General features: G+C 46.6%; 1 protein-coding gene and 1 long non-coding RNA gene across 2 annotated transcripts in view; one reads left to right on the top strand and one right to left on the bottom strand.

Moving 5' to 3' along the window:
* Positions 1 to 2,036: 2,036 nt before the first annotated feature.
* Positions 2,037 to 12,415, top strand: part of GALNT9 (polypeptide N-acetylgalactosaminyltransferase 9) — a 410,584-nt gene continuing 400,205 nt past the window's right edge. The window contains exons 1-2 of the mRNA XM_086855455.1: positions 2,037 to 2,199; positions 5,898 to 5,986. The gene's annotated coding sequence lies outside the window, so the exon portion shown is untranslated. The remainder of the gene's footprint in view (positions 2,200 to 5,897; positions 5,987 to 12,415) is intronic.
* Positions 5,514 to 11,948, bottom strand: LOC111936496 (uncharacterized). Its single transcript, XR_002868193.2, has 2 exons — positions 11,631 to 11,948; positions 5,514 to 10,234 (listed from the first exon to the last, which is right to left on the bottom strand). It is a non-coding gene; the product is annotated as an uncharacterized LOC111936496 (long non-coding RNA).

The raw sequence follows: 12,415 nt of genomic DNA, 5'->3' as shown, positions 1-12,415 counted from the left end.
TAGATTAATTACAAAAGACGAGCAAATCACAATAATGAGTTTAGCCTCAGGCTCTTGCCAGGCCTCTGACCTATGTGTGTAGGTTTGCTCCACACAGGGTAGACTGGGGGAAGCAATTTGCCTTCTTGTCTTTTTTCTGAATCAGAATTTCTAGCAGGAAGTGGTTTTTTTTTTTTATTTTCTTCAGTTGTTGGAAAGTGTAATTTTCCTTCCCCTGATAGATCCTTGTCACTTAGTTTAAAATGATCCCTGTGCTGTAATGACTCCCACTTGGGCTGGAAACCCTCCTTCACCAACAACAGCTCAGTCAGTGATGATGACTTTCAAGGCTTGTAATTCTTGGCTTATGAGGCCTAGAGACTGGGGGAAGTATCATTAAAAATGAATCAGGCTGCTCCCCTGGGGACGTGCCTGCTTCCCGGGATGCCCCATCATGTGGATCCATCACCCCTCCCCTGCTGCAGAGGGCTGGGAAGTCACCAGTGAAGTGCAGGAATGAATTTCACAGTGTGTTGTGAGATTGAGAGCCCTTCTGTGCGTGCCTGTAAGAGCAGAGCCACGGCTGCACCGAGCACTTGGTGCCCCTGAGCCCTTTCCTGGTCTGATCCAGCCTTTTATCTGTAACTCAGGCTTTTGGGACCATCCCTATTCCCTTCCTTCCTCCCACTTCAACCATCACCCACCTTGACTTGGATGAGTGGTCATGGTGTAATGGGAAAGTTTGTTTCCCGTGCCTCAGTTTCCCCTACCTGTGGAATGGCACAGTACCACCCCTGGGAGCTTAGCTACATGTCTTGACTTAGTCATTCTGCAAATTGCTTTGAGATCTTAGGCTGATGAGGAGATAAGGGAAAATTATTGCAGTTTGTGTTCTTGATTAGATAATCATCTGCTTAATTTCCTGTGAGTTCAATGAGGCACCTAAGAATTATGCTAAACTGTGGTTTAAGAAGTGACATCATCCCAGTGCTGTACTGCTTGACAAAACTGAGTGTAGCCACAGATAACCACTAAAAAATGCTGTTCTAAGACAATCTGCTGTGCCCCTCCAGGGTGCCCTTCCCAGCAGTGAAATGAAGTGGGAGGTGCTGCGGTGAGGGCACATGGTCCCTGCACAAGCCTCAGCCCAGGAGCAAAGTGCAGCTTTGCTGCCAAGAGGAGAATCCACTGCAAAGGTTCTTTCTAAGCACAGCAGTGCTGCTGCGCTAGCATGATGGATATTTTCCTCCATTTTTCCTTCCAAAATGAAGGGAACATAAAGTTTTCACAGGAGGTTTTGGGTTGCCTCTTGCCAGTTACCTGCCCTCTGTCTCACTGCTGCTGGATGCAGGTTTAAAAGGGGTGTTTTATTTCTTTTTTTGTTTGTTTGTTTTTTGTTTTGTTTTATTTTTAATTCTCTTGAGGTGTCTTCTTTCAGGCCAGAACAGACACAGATGAGCTCCTGTGGGCTGAACTGCTGGGCACTGCTTTATTGCTACCTGGAAGCTGTGGAGTAGCATCAGCTCACTGCTGTGCCCCAGCCAATAAATCTCTGCCAGTTTTTTTGCTAAAAAAAAAAAAAAAATCCCATCTGCTCTGGCAAAAGTGTACAAACCAGTGATTTTTTTCCACCTTAACTAGTGAGTAGCTACACTGAGGTGAATCCCCATTCAGAAGAGGCTTTGCTCACCTCTAGGACAGTTGGTATCAGTAATGCCACAGTCAGACATCAGGATGGAGTCACAACCCAAGCTGGCTGCTTCCCCCTCCCTCTGGCTCCACACAGTGAAAATCCTGGCCAACAGAGTTAATCCATTTCCCTTTTATTGCTCTGACAAAAAGAAAAGGATTCTTATCTCTCTAAACTAGAAGTGGAATGGGAAGCAAGCAGAGGCCTTCCTCTTCCTTCTACTTATCATCTCTTTGTCCCTCTAAATTTGTCTCTGTCCCTGGACCTTAACCTCCCACTCCAAGGGCAGGACAGGGCAGGCTGATAAGCCCTCTCTGAAACCACTGGTATTGAAGCAATTATTCAGCAGCTGCAGCCCTCTGCAGCTGAGCAGAGATTGCCATCTCTGTTCATGGCAACACTGTCCTCGTGCCTCCCTAATGCATCCTGGCCTCCAGACCTTATTTATGGCACCTTCTGGCTGAGCTCCAAAGGGACACAGCTTGGGGATCTTTACTGTCATTTCTTTGGACTCTGTCCTTAAAACCAAGGTAATTCTTATTTTTTTTTTCTTCCCCTTTCCCTATCTACAGCTGCTCGTGGTGAATTCTGTGCACAGGGCAGCGGCACTCCTCACTCCAGAGAGCTGGTCCTGTGTGTTTGCTGTCCTTTGGGAATAACTGCAGTGTGGCAGAGGCAGATGAACACTGCTGAGAGCTGCTCTGCTACACGTGTGCTAACACTGGCTCAGTCAGCAGGCTCCATTCACAGCTAATTTGAATGCACTTGGGGAAATGTGTTTGCAATGTTTCTATGGATTTATTTATTTTTTTTTTTTAAATTACCTATATGTAGTTTATAGGCAGAAATCATTGCATAAAACACTTCAAGTTTTGTCAGCTTATACCAGAAGTGGAATTGGTCCACAAGACTCGGAGTACAACCTTAAATACTTGCATTCACCCTCAACTGAGAGTTGGGAAAAACATTTTTGGGTGTTACTTTCCTCTGCTTGAGCAGAGAAAAGCCCTATGGGACTATAATACATTTCAACAGAGATATTAAAAATATCAATATATGCAGCAGAGAGTCAAAAAGCCACCAAAGCTTTTAAACCCAAAGCCCCCAGTGGTAACGGTGGTGGTGGTGCTGGCAATGTGCAACTGACAGAAAATAAAAGTGGTTTTGGAACATTTTTAAAAAAAAATAAAAAAATAGCAGGCTTCTGCTTTCATTTGCACCTGGCATGACCTAGACCTGTGCCTCTTTCAGTGGAGCAGCTCCCCCTGGGACATGTGGGAGTGTGGGATAGAGGAGGGGATGGGGCAGGGGAGTGGGAGGATCAGGTCTTTTTTCCTGAGTTATGGATTTAGCAATAAACAATAACGATTTCCCCTTTATATAAGCACCAGTAGGGGAAACAAAACAAACCCTTTGCCTCATTTCCTGTTGTGTTTTGAGGTTTTTTACCAACACTGAAAACCACAGTTCATTACGGGAAGTTTTAGTGGTCTGGGTCTGTCAGTGTTTTAAATCAGTATTTGGCATCAGCAAATGAGACACTTTTCCCTTGAAGTTGGAGGGGAGTTTCACTCTTTTATGTGTGTTTTGTTTGAGAAATGGTGTATTCGCATTTCTTGTCGAGTTCCTCATTTATAAGCACTGTGTAAAGCTACTCTAACAACCAGCTATGTTCTGAACAGTTTTCCTTCGAGCTGGATGAGTAACACTTCACCATTAACCTGCTGCTTGCCAGGGGCTGGGGAGTGTGGCAGTCACTGGTCTGCTGTCAGCTCAGTTTAATATCACAGCCTCTTTGTAGATGAGTTTTCATCAGTGAACTTGTTCTGGAGAGAGATGCCATATGAGCTTGAGATGCTGGTAAATTTTTATGGCGTTGGCTTGTATTATCCATCTGGAATATTGGGATGGTGTGTGAGGGGCTATACACACACATGGGTAACAGTGTGGTGCCCCCTCAAAACACAGCAGAAGCTGGCAGGAAAGTCAAACACAACTTTTTGGTTTTTGCTACCTGGTTCCCAGTCTTTAAAAGGAGTAAGAGTAAGGAGTAAGACCTGATTTTGTGGAATATCCTGAGATGCTCAGATAAGAATGGCAGCAATGCCACAAGGCTCCCTGGATGGCTGTGTCCCTCATCAGTTGTGCTCCTCTCTGGACAGCCAGGCTCCAAGCCTCTGTCCCAGACTGCTGTGAGAGCTGTGCCCTGTGAGGAACCCTGATTTTACAGTGTTATGTATATGAACTGCCTGCTCCCAGCTTAATGCACAGAGCCCAGCAAAGCCCAGCAGGACTGACCCTGCTGTAGCTGGGAGGATCCACATCCCCCTCGTGGGCTGCTGGCCATGGCAGCAGAGGAGTGCTGAGAGACTGTACCAGTTTAACTTCTGTGGGCCATCCAGGTCCTCAGCTACACCATCTCACTCCTCACATCAAGCACAGCCTCAGGAGAAGCTGGCTCCAGGCTCCAGCACTCCAGAGCTGAGAGCTGTTTGGAGAAGGTGAATGTGAGCGCTGCCTCCCTGTCCCTTTGGAGGGGCAGGCTCTGCAGCGAGGTTGTTTTGCTGCTGTCCTGCCTCTCCATGGAGACTGTGCAAGCCCCCAGGGAATGTGCTCTGGTGCCATGGGTTAAGTGTTTCAGAGTATGGGAGGCATAAAACAAACGGGCTGAGTGTTCCCATGTGCCACCAAGGTCCATTTAATTCGGTAGCACAGAGAGAACTGTGCTTTGGCAGCCTCCCCACCTCCACCAGCTTCTCACAGAAGGGATTAACACAGGATTTAATTAATAAGCAGAGTGACTTTTTGTTTCTTTTTATTCCTTTAGCATGGTATGTCGTACCTGGATATTGCTCAGGCTAATTCCCCTTTACCTGGGCACAGGGAAAGCCACGCTTGACCCAATGTAGCCATGGCATGTAAAGATGTGAACACAGGTCCAGCAATCCCATCTCACCTCCTGGAAGGAATGCAGCCAGTCTACAGAAGAGGAAGGCAGCAAACAGGAGGAGGGAAAGGTCACACTCTAAAACTCATGCTTTCTGTGATACTTTTCTTTGATCCCTTTGCTTTAAAAGGGTATAATGCAAATTTATAACGTCCCACACCCCTTGAAGTCACAATAGCTAAAAAACCCCTCAAGTTTTCCAGCTGAAACTCGCATGGTCCTTGGCTTTGGTGCCAGATAACATGTTGCTATGCCACACACTGCCAAGGAATCTGAGTGCTCTGAGTGCAGGGACACTAAAGATGCCACACAGAAGGCTCTGCATGCTTGCTGTGTTTTTCCATAGCAACAAATACGCCTGATTACAGCACATTCATATGCTCTATATAATGAGTATCCCATAGGAAATTTATCACCGTGCATCCTGCATCATAATTAGAAATCAGACTGGGGCAACTGAAGCTAATTCCCCAGGCATGGGATGTGTTTGGTGTGGAGAGGGCAGTGGGGAGCAGGGAGGGTGAGAGGCAGCTCTGCCAAGTGCCTGGCCCTGATGCTTGTTGCCAAATTTCACAGCTAATTCTGAATTATTTGTGCTGTCCCTCCTGGCAGAGTGTGTGAGTGAGGAGAGGTGTTTTTAAGGGTTTTCTTTTCTCTTGTTTATAAATGAAAAAAACCCACCCAAACTATCTAGCTTCATTTCTCTTCTGTTCTACTCTGGCAGGGAGAAATTGAAACCAGAAGTGTTTGGAGTTTAGTTCCATAGGCAAAGTGTGTTCTCCTGGGGGGTTTCTGCTGTGGCTTGGTCCAATTGTTACTGCCATACCACTTACAAATATTCTTAACTACTTCAGACAAATTCAGCGGCGCTCTAATGAAAAAATAAAATACGCAGGCAAAGTTTCAACCAGGAAAATTTAATAAAGAATTTTATTCACCTGACAAATCTAATCAATTTTCACCAAATAAGGCAACATTCAGCCTCAAGGCTAGGAGTTCACTGTGTGTGTGTGGTGTGTGCAGCCTTACAGGTTCAATGGACTTGGGTTTTGTGTCTAGGGCTGAGTTCAAAATGAAATGTTCCCAGCAGGTCAAAAGCTGCTTTGTAGCACAGCAATTGAGTTAGGTGTTCATACAGCTCAGGCAGTGATGATAGCTATTAAGGTATCTACTTATATTTGCCATCAGCACTGCATTAAGGTTTTTTTCTTATACGATGAGATCTGTTGAGATTCAGGTACTGAAATTATCTTTCTTCTCCATTAACCTGTGTCACTTCAGTTTATCAACAAATGCTGCCCTTGACTGTAGCCTGATCTGAGCCCTCAGGCTTTCACCCAACCTCCAAGGACAGAATTTGGTCACCATTGGTAAGCAGAACACAAAGGGGAGTCCCAAATATATACAATATTGAAGCCATATGCAAATATATTAATAATAATTATGACTTTGTAGTTAAATCAACTGTTTTTGTACCCAGAGGTAATTTTCTGAGGCCTCAGTGAGCTCATGGTCAGAAGTGGGTTGGAAATTGTGCAGAGGAGGGATTTTCCACACTGAGATTTATCATGTTACATCACCTGCTGTTGCAGGGGCACGTGGGAGTGAATCAGGTGCCCCAATGTAGGTGTCTTGTGACATTTTTGCTGCTCTGCAGCATTTGAGACACGGCCATCCTGCTGGAATGTGGGGTGCTGTGAGATCTGTGCCCATTACAACAGGCACAGTTGAATGTCGAAGTGGCAATAGATGCTTGTCAGCTACTTGAACTGATCCCTTCTACTGCTCTCCCTCTATTATCTAAATAATGATATTTATTTAATAAATGGGCTAATTTAATGCCCCAGAGATTGAACTGACTTTAGGCATGATATTTTACATTCCACTGAAATTATTTAGGATGGGCTCACAGAAGTTCACGAGGCTTCCAGTTCTTCCTATCTGTGCTAAAAAAGCCAAGCCAAGCCCCATGCTGCCCAGCTGAACTGCATTTTGCCTGTGTAATGGCTTTAAGTGATGCAGTTACAGCCTCATGAGAGTGTAATGTTTCAGACTACTGCTATGGAACAACGTGCTGTGTGTGAGTGAAGCAATCGCTGAGATTTCCTTTATCTCAATTCCCCCCTGCCTCCCTACTCAGGCATAGCCCAGGTGTGGATTTGGGGCATGCAAAGGGCAGCCTGCACCTAACCTTTGCAATGACATGAAGGTTGCTGTGGCCACTTTGCTATTTCATGGGTGCTGGAGTGCGTGCAGAGCTCTCTTGCAGGTTGCTGTCATAACTGTGATTCTCACTGCAGTTTTCATCTTGGAAATGACTGATTGATGTGGTGGTTTGAGGTAAAGAAAGCAGTGCCAGATTTCAGGGACTGGCATTGTAAACGCTCTGGTAAATGAACTGTTCTTCATTTGCCATCAACTGGGTCTTTTAGCTTGGAATCACTCTGCTGATAAACCAGTCCTCTCACAACAAACACAGCACTTTGCTCCCATATTCTCCAGTCTGGAACAAGGAAAATGCAAGAAGCCTCTTTAGTCCTTCCCAGGAGAATGCCAGCGTTTGCAAGAGTCCCACAGCTCCACAGCATTAATGAAATCACTGGATGGATGGTGTGCTGTGAATTGAAGTGGTCAAAACACTCTGTTGTAACCTTTGAATTAAGTGCTGCTCATCCCAGCCCGGAGGTGAGGCAGATGGACAAATGGCCTGGCAGCCAGCCCAGATGCCCAGTGGGCACTTGCTGGGCACCAAATGGCTGTGTGTGCTCTTTGTCCAAATGTTCTGGCTGCAAAAGGCCCTGCTTCACAGTGCCTGCCCCTGAGGAAGCATTTCTCTGTCTCAGGAGATGATGCTACAGCAGTTTCTGTGCCATTTGTTACCTGCTTGCTCCCTGAAGTGGCCAGATTAGGTAGAAAAGTGTTTTCATCAGGAGGAGAAGCTGCAGAGAGTGCTGATGTCTTGTTTGGCAAGGGTGGAAAAGCATGGGTTTTAGACAGGTTTTCAGGCAAGGGACAATGGTTACAAGTGGCTGTCATGTGCAGGGGAAGAGTAATTTCCACCCTCAGGTTGTTTGCTGTTGTGGGGGGAGGCAACAGGCTCCCTACTGTTCGATGTCAAATCTTGCTGTGATTTATTGCAACTGTACACAGGTCTAAAAGCTCTTCTTTCCACAATGCTGCGAAGCTGCAAGTAAATTTTATTCATTTTGGGGGGAATTTTCTTGATTACAGACAACAAAAAGTCCATTCCTGTTGGTTGGCACACCTCCTGCCAAAGATCCAGGCAGCGAGAAAGATTCCTGGGGGCTTTTCCAGGTTTGTGCTGCAATTTGATCTGCTGAACTTGCAGTGACCGAGGGAATTATCATCCTTAGTGCTCCCAGGGTTAGGTTTTCCTCTGGAAGTCAGGTGGTGTCCTTCTCACTAAAGCACAGCCAGGGCAGGGTGTTACAGTGGCATCCTGTGATGGTTTGGGGTGACTGGAGTGACAGATCACATCCTTCAGCACTCATTGTAGTGCCCATCCGGGCAGCAGAGCAGGATTTAAAACCATCTACACATGAAACGAGCTTGGTGCAGCAAGAATAGATCAGAGCAGGAAAAGAGAGATGAGTAAGGAGGAGGGAATGGGAAATAGGCTGATGTGTCTTTGGAGGGAGGAAAAGGAATGTGTAAAACAGACACAGGAGCAGTAGATCAAAGTAGCCCAGTGGGAAGAGGAGAAAGAGCAAACTAGTTATTGCATGAACAAAAATATCATCATGGCTGAGACATGAAGGGAATGACAGGAGGAAAAGAACAGAGGTTGAGAGTAAAAAGAAACATTTTCCTCTTAGAAAATAATAGAAGAGTAATAGAGGATAGGAGTGGGAAGTGAAAGGGAATTAGATGAAGAGGAGGAAGGCTGGAAATAAAGAGATTCTAAAACGGTGACTGTATGACCCCAGGGGAAGAGCAGCAGCTTGGAAATGTATCTTGAAATTCACTTTGGGTAGCACATCATGAAGCTCAAGCTCAGGCAGGAGCTCTTTTCTTTTGGGAAACAGCAACCCGTGCCCACATGAATGTCAGATTGGTGTTGATGCAGGTGGGGGCTGAGAAGCCAGTTTGTAGCTGGAGCCCTGGAACAGGGCCTTGTTTAAGGGAAAGAAAAGAGCCCAGGGAAGCACAACCAAGCTGCTGTGGTTCAGTGAACCAGGCAGCATGTGATGACATTTCCTTTAAAAGCCTGCCTTGTGATGAGCTTGCCGCAGGCTAAGCCCAGGCTCTGGCAGCCTGCAGCAGAGCGGCGCTGGCCGCACAGCACCCTGTGGGACGTGCCTGGGCTCCCTGCCTTCCCTGGAGCTCTTGTACAGCCTTGCTTCCAGCAGCTCCTGCCTGCCTCCTCCTGCCTCTGGCTGCCTGCTCAGGGTGGCCAGAGCCTGCCCTTTTGGCAGCTGGAGCTGCTCAGGCTCTGGGGGTGGATGTGTCCCTCCTTCGTTATCCTCGGTTCCCACTGCTCAGCTCACTGGAGCACTTTGCTTCCTCCCCAGCTGTAAGTGGCATTGTTAGTTCTTTGGCTCTAATAATCTTCATTTGAAGCTCTAATGGATATCCACACAGATAACATGCTAATTTATTAGTTCAGCTCAACTGGGCTGCAGGATGAAAAATGATTGCGGAAGACTTTTAATAAAATTCAAAGGGATTTTATAGGTCTCAAGCCACTTTTAAAATGCAAGAGAAAGCCAAGAGTATTACTTTGTTAACCCACATAATTCTATCCTGCCTAATGAGGTCTGGAGCTAATCTTCAGTGCCCTGCCCTGGGATCAGAATTATTGGAGCAGGTAAACACTGCTAAGTACCACGCTGCATCTCTGAGTCGGGTTGCGTTGTCACCGTGACTTTCTGTTCCTTCCCTTCTATCAACTTTTCATAAAGCTCAGAATAGAGATGATTGTGGAAAAACAAAGAGCTGGCTTCCTGTAGTGAGTGGCATGCAGCAGCCTCCTCTCCTCTGTTGGGGTTGAGGCAATGAAGGGAAGCACTGGCCATGCAGTTCCCCACACCTGTACTGGTTGTGAGGAAAAATATTTTGATCTGAGTTAAAAACAAGGCAATTGAATGCCAGTTCTCAGAATGGTTTGGAGAAGCTTTTCTGGTTTCCAGAAAATTGCACTGTGTCACAGCAGGCTCCACTTTGCTGTTTTCACAAGGTGTACAATGCCATAACCAGCCACAAAGCAAACCCACATGAGCGTAGGGTTTGTCATTATGCTTACTAGTCTAATACAGCAGCACGAGTCCTGTGTTCAGAGCAGGTTTTGTTCAGATTTATAAGAATTATGACATTAGTAATCCTTTTCCTGAGTGTGTAAGCAGTGCTTGTCACAGTCATCAGCAAAGCCCAGTCACAGATGTGGTTTGGATGCTGGAGAGAGTTTTGTCCAACCAAGTGACCTTGTGATTCACTCTGGTCCCATTACTCAGTGATTAGTGTGACCTGGGGAATATTAGCCACAGTCAAAGCAGAGGAGGTTAAGGTGACCACTTACCAGGAAAATGTAGCTTTCAGGGTATAATCTGTTTACAAGCATTTAATTGCAGTAAATGAGCCAGGCAGAAGGTGAGGAGGATCTGAAACACAGAGGAATAATAAATTGACTCATGTTTATTTAAGCATTTATATCTTCTGAAGCTGGGCTTAGCCTGAGGATGCAAAGGGATTAAGGCATGCTTGCAAAGCCCCTTGTCTTCTGCATCCTACTTTTCCCCTATAATGCCAAATCCTCTATCCCTTTTCAGAGGGGTCTATGCACTTGTACATATCTTTTTTTTTTGCTTAGAATATTCTCCCCTGTCATCTGCACTGTTCAGTCCTGTACATCTCCCTCCCTCTCCCAAACTATTCCTTGTGTTTCAGTAAATGCTGCTCTTTTGAGCTCCTTTATCTTCCCCTGCTTCCCTTTAATTTGAATGTAGAATTATCTATCTCCGTGCCTGAATGTGTAAACTGGGTTGTATCACTTCAGGCCAGCTGAAAGCTGTACTTTCCAGAAGGGTTCAATTAATTAAACAAATCTCAACCCCAATTTCGTTTTGACCTAAGTTCTAAAATGCTTGACATAAAATGGATCATTTTCTGGAGTTTTCCTCTTGATGAATCCACATTTAATATTAAACTAAAATCTAAATTAGTTTTTTTTTCCCTTTCAAAATGTCAACATTTTCATTTTGAAAAAACGTTGAAACAAAATGTTCTGACACCTTGGAAAATCCATCTCCTCCCATACCAATTTACCATCCAAAAACCTATCATTAATGTTTTATCCATGGAAATAACCTAATCAGCACTTGCAGAGAAGCTTCATCTCCTTTTAGTCCCATGGCTCATGGGATTGCATTTTTGGAAAAACGCACCTGCATTTTTGGATTGGACAAAAATGGGATTGCATCCCTTGGACAGCCCTGAGCTGGGTGCAGTGGGACGTGATAAATGGGAGATGTAACCTGGGGTGGCTCTTGCACCCCAGTCCTTGCTTTTGGATGAGTGTTTAAGAGCCTCACCTGCCCTGGCTGATGGGCAGCAATGATGTGCCACACCTGGGGTACAGGTTTGGCTCAGGTTGGGGCTGTCCTGCCTCCCTGGAGCAGATGTAGGGTGTCTCCAGCTCTGCTGTGGCCCCACTCAGGCACCACCCTGGGCTGATGGTCTGTCTCTGCCCTGACCCATTCCACAGAGGTACCTGGGCTGCTCCTGCAGCTGCCCTGCCTTTTACCCCCTGGGGCAAGAGCTTTTGTTTCCCTGAGCATGGCCTTGCTGCTCAAGGCCCAGAAGATGCTCTTGACCAGTAACTGCAGACCCACAGAAGTGTTTCACCTGTGCAAGCAAGGAGATATTGCTGTCCTTGCTTTCTGGATGCAGAAACAAAGTGCTTTTTCTTAGTCCTCGCTGATTTTCAGCACTTTCCTTCATTTTTATGACTCATTATGGTTCTCATGTTCTGGTTATAGCTAAAGAATATGCTCTCACCGTGATTCTCACATTCCCAGAGCTGAGGAGCCCAGCATGGGCTGTGCTGCTCTATTCCATCCTCTCCTTCCATCCCAGGCTTCCCACACAGGCTGCTGTGCTGGGGGAGCCTGGCCAGCTCCCTCCCTCTCTGCCCAGGCACGCAGGGCACAAGGCAGCAGCTTGTTTTCCAGTGCCCTACAGGAGGTGTTTCCTGCCCAGCAAAGCCCAGTAACACCTCTGAGGCTGCAGGGATGTGTCCTGGGCTTCTCTTTTCAACTCCAATCCCCCTCTGGTCCCCACTGTGCGAGGTGAAAGCGTTGAGAGCTGTCTGGTGTGGTAGCTGTGAGCCCATCAGCCCTGTTTATGATCTCATGGTTCAGGGCTCTGGGTGGGGAGCAGTGCTGCTGCTGGGCTTGTTTTAACAAGCTCTTCTTGCAGGGCAGCTGCTGGAGGCAGTTCCACCAGAGAGGCAAAACCCTTGTGGTTGCGGGAGCAGAACAAGGTGACCTGCCAGGTGTCTTGTTCCTGAGATTTATCCCAGACCTGGGCTGGCTTCCTCCCTTGACATTGTCCCTGTGGTTTATGCTGTCTCTGCAGCTGGGGATGCGGCTGGGAGGATGCAGCACTGAGATTTCCTCATGGGCTGCAGGGTGTGGGTGGCTCACACGTGGGGTGTGTGACACAAACTGCCAGGGCCAGCACGCTGTGCATGCTGGCAGCCACAAAATGTGCATTAGGGTGGGTGTGTGTGTGCCCTGTTTGTCTTCATTTATCAGTCCACAGTAATTAACCATCACAACCCC

Source organism: Cyanistes caeruleus, chromosome 18, assembly GCF_971803275.1.
Source record: "Cyanistes caeruleus chromosome 18, bCyaCae1.hap1.1, whole genome shotgun sequence".
NCBI classification, from domain to species: Eukaryota; Metazoa; Chordata; class Aves; order Passeriformes; family Paridae; genus Cyanistes; species Cyanistes caeruleus.
This window is presented reverse-complemented; position numbering and strand designations above follow the sequence as displayed.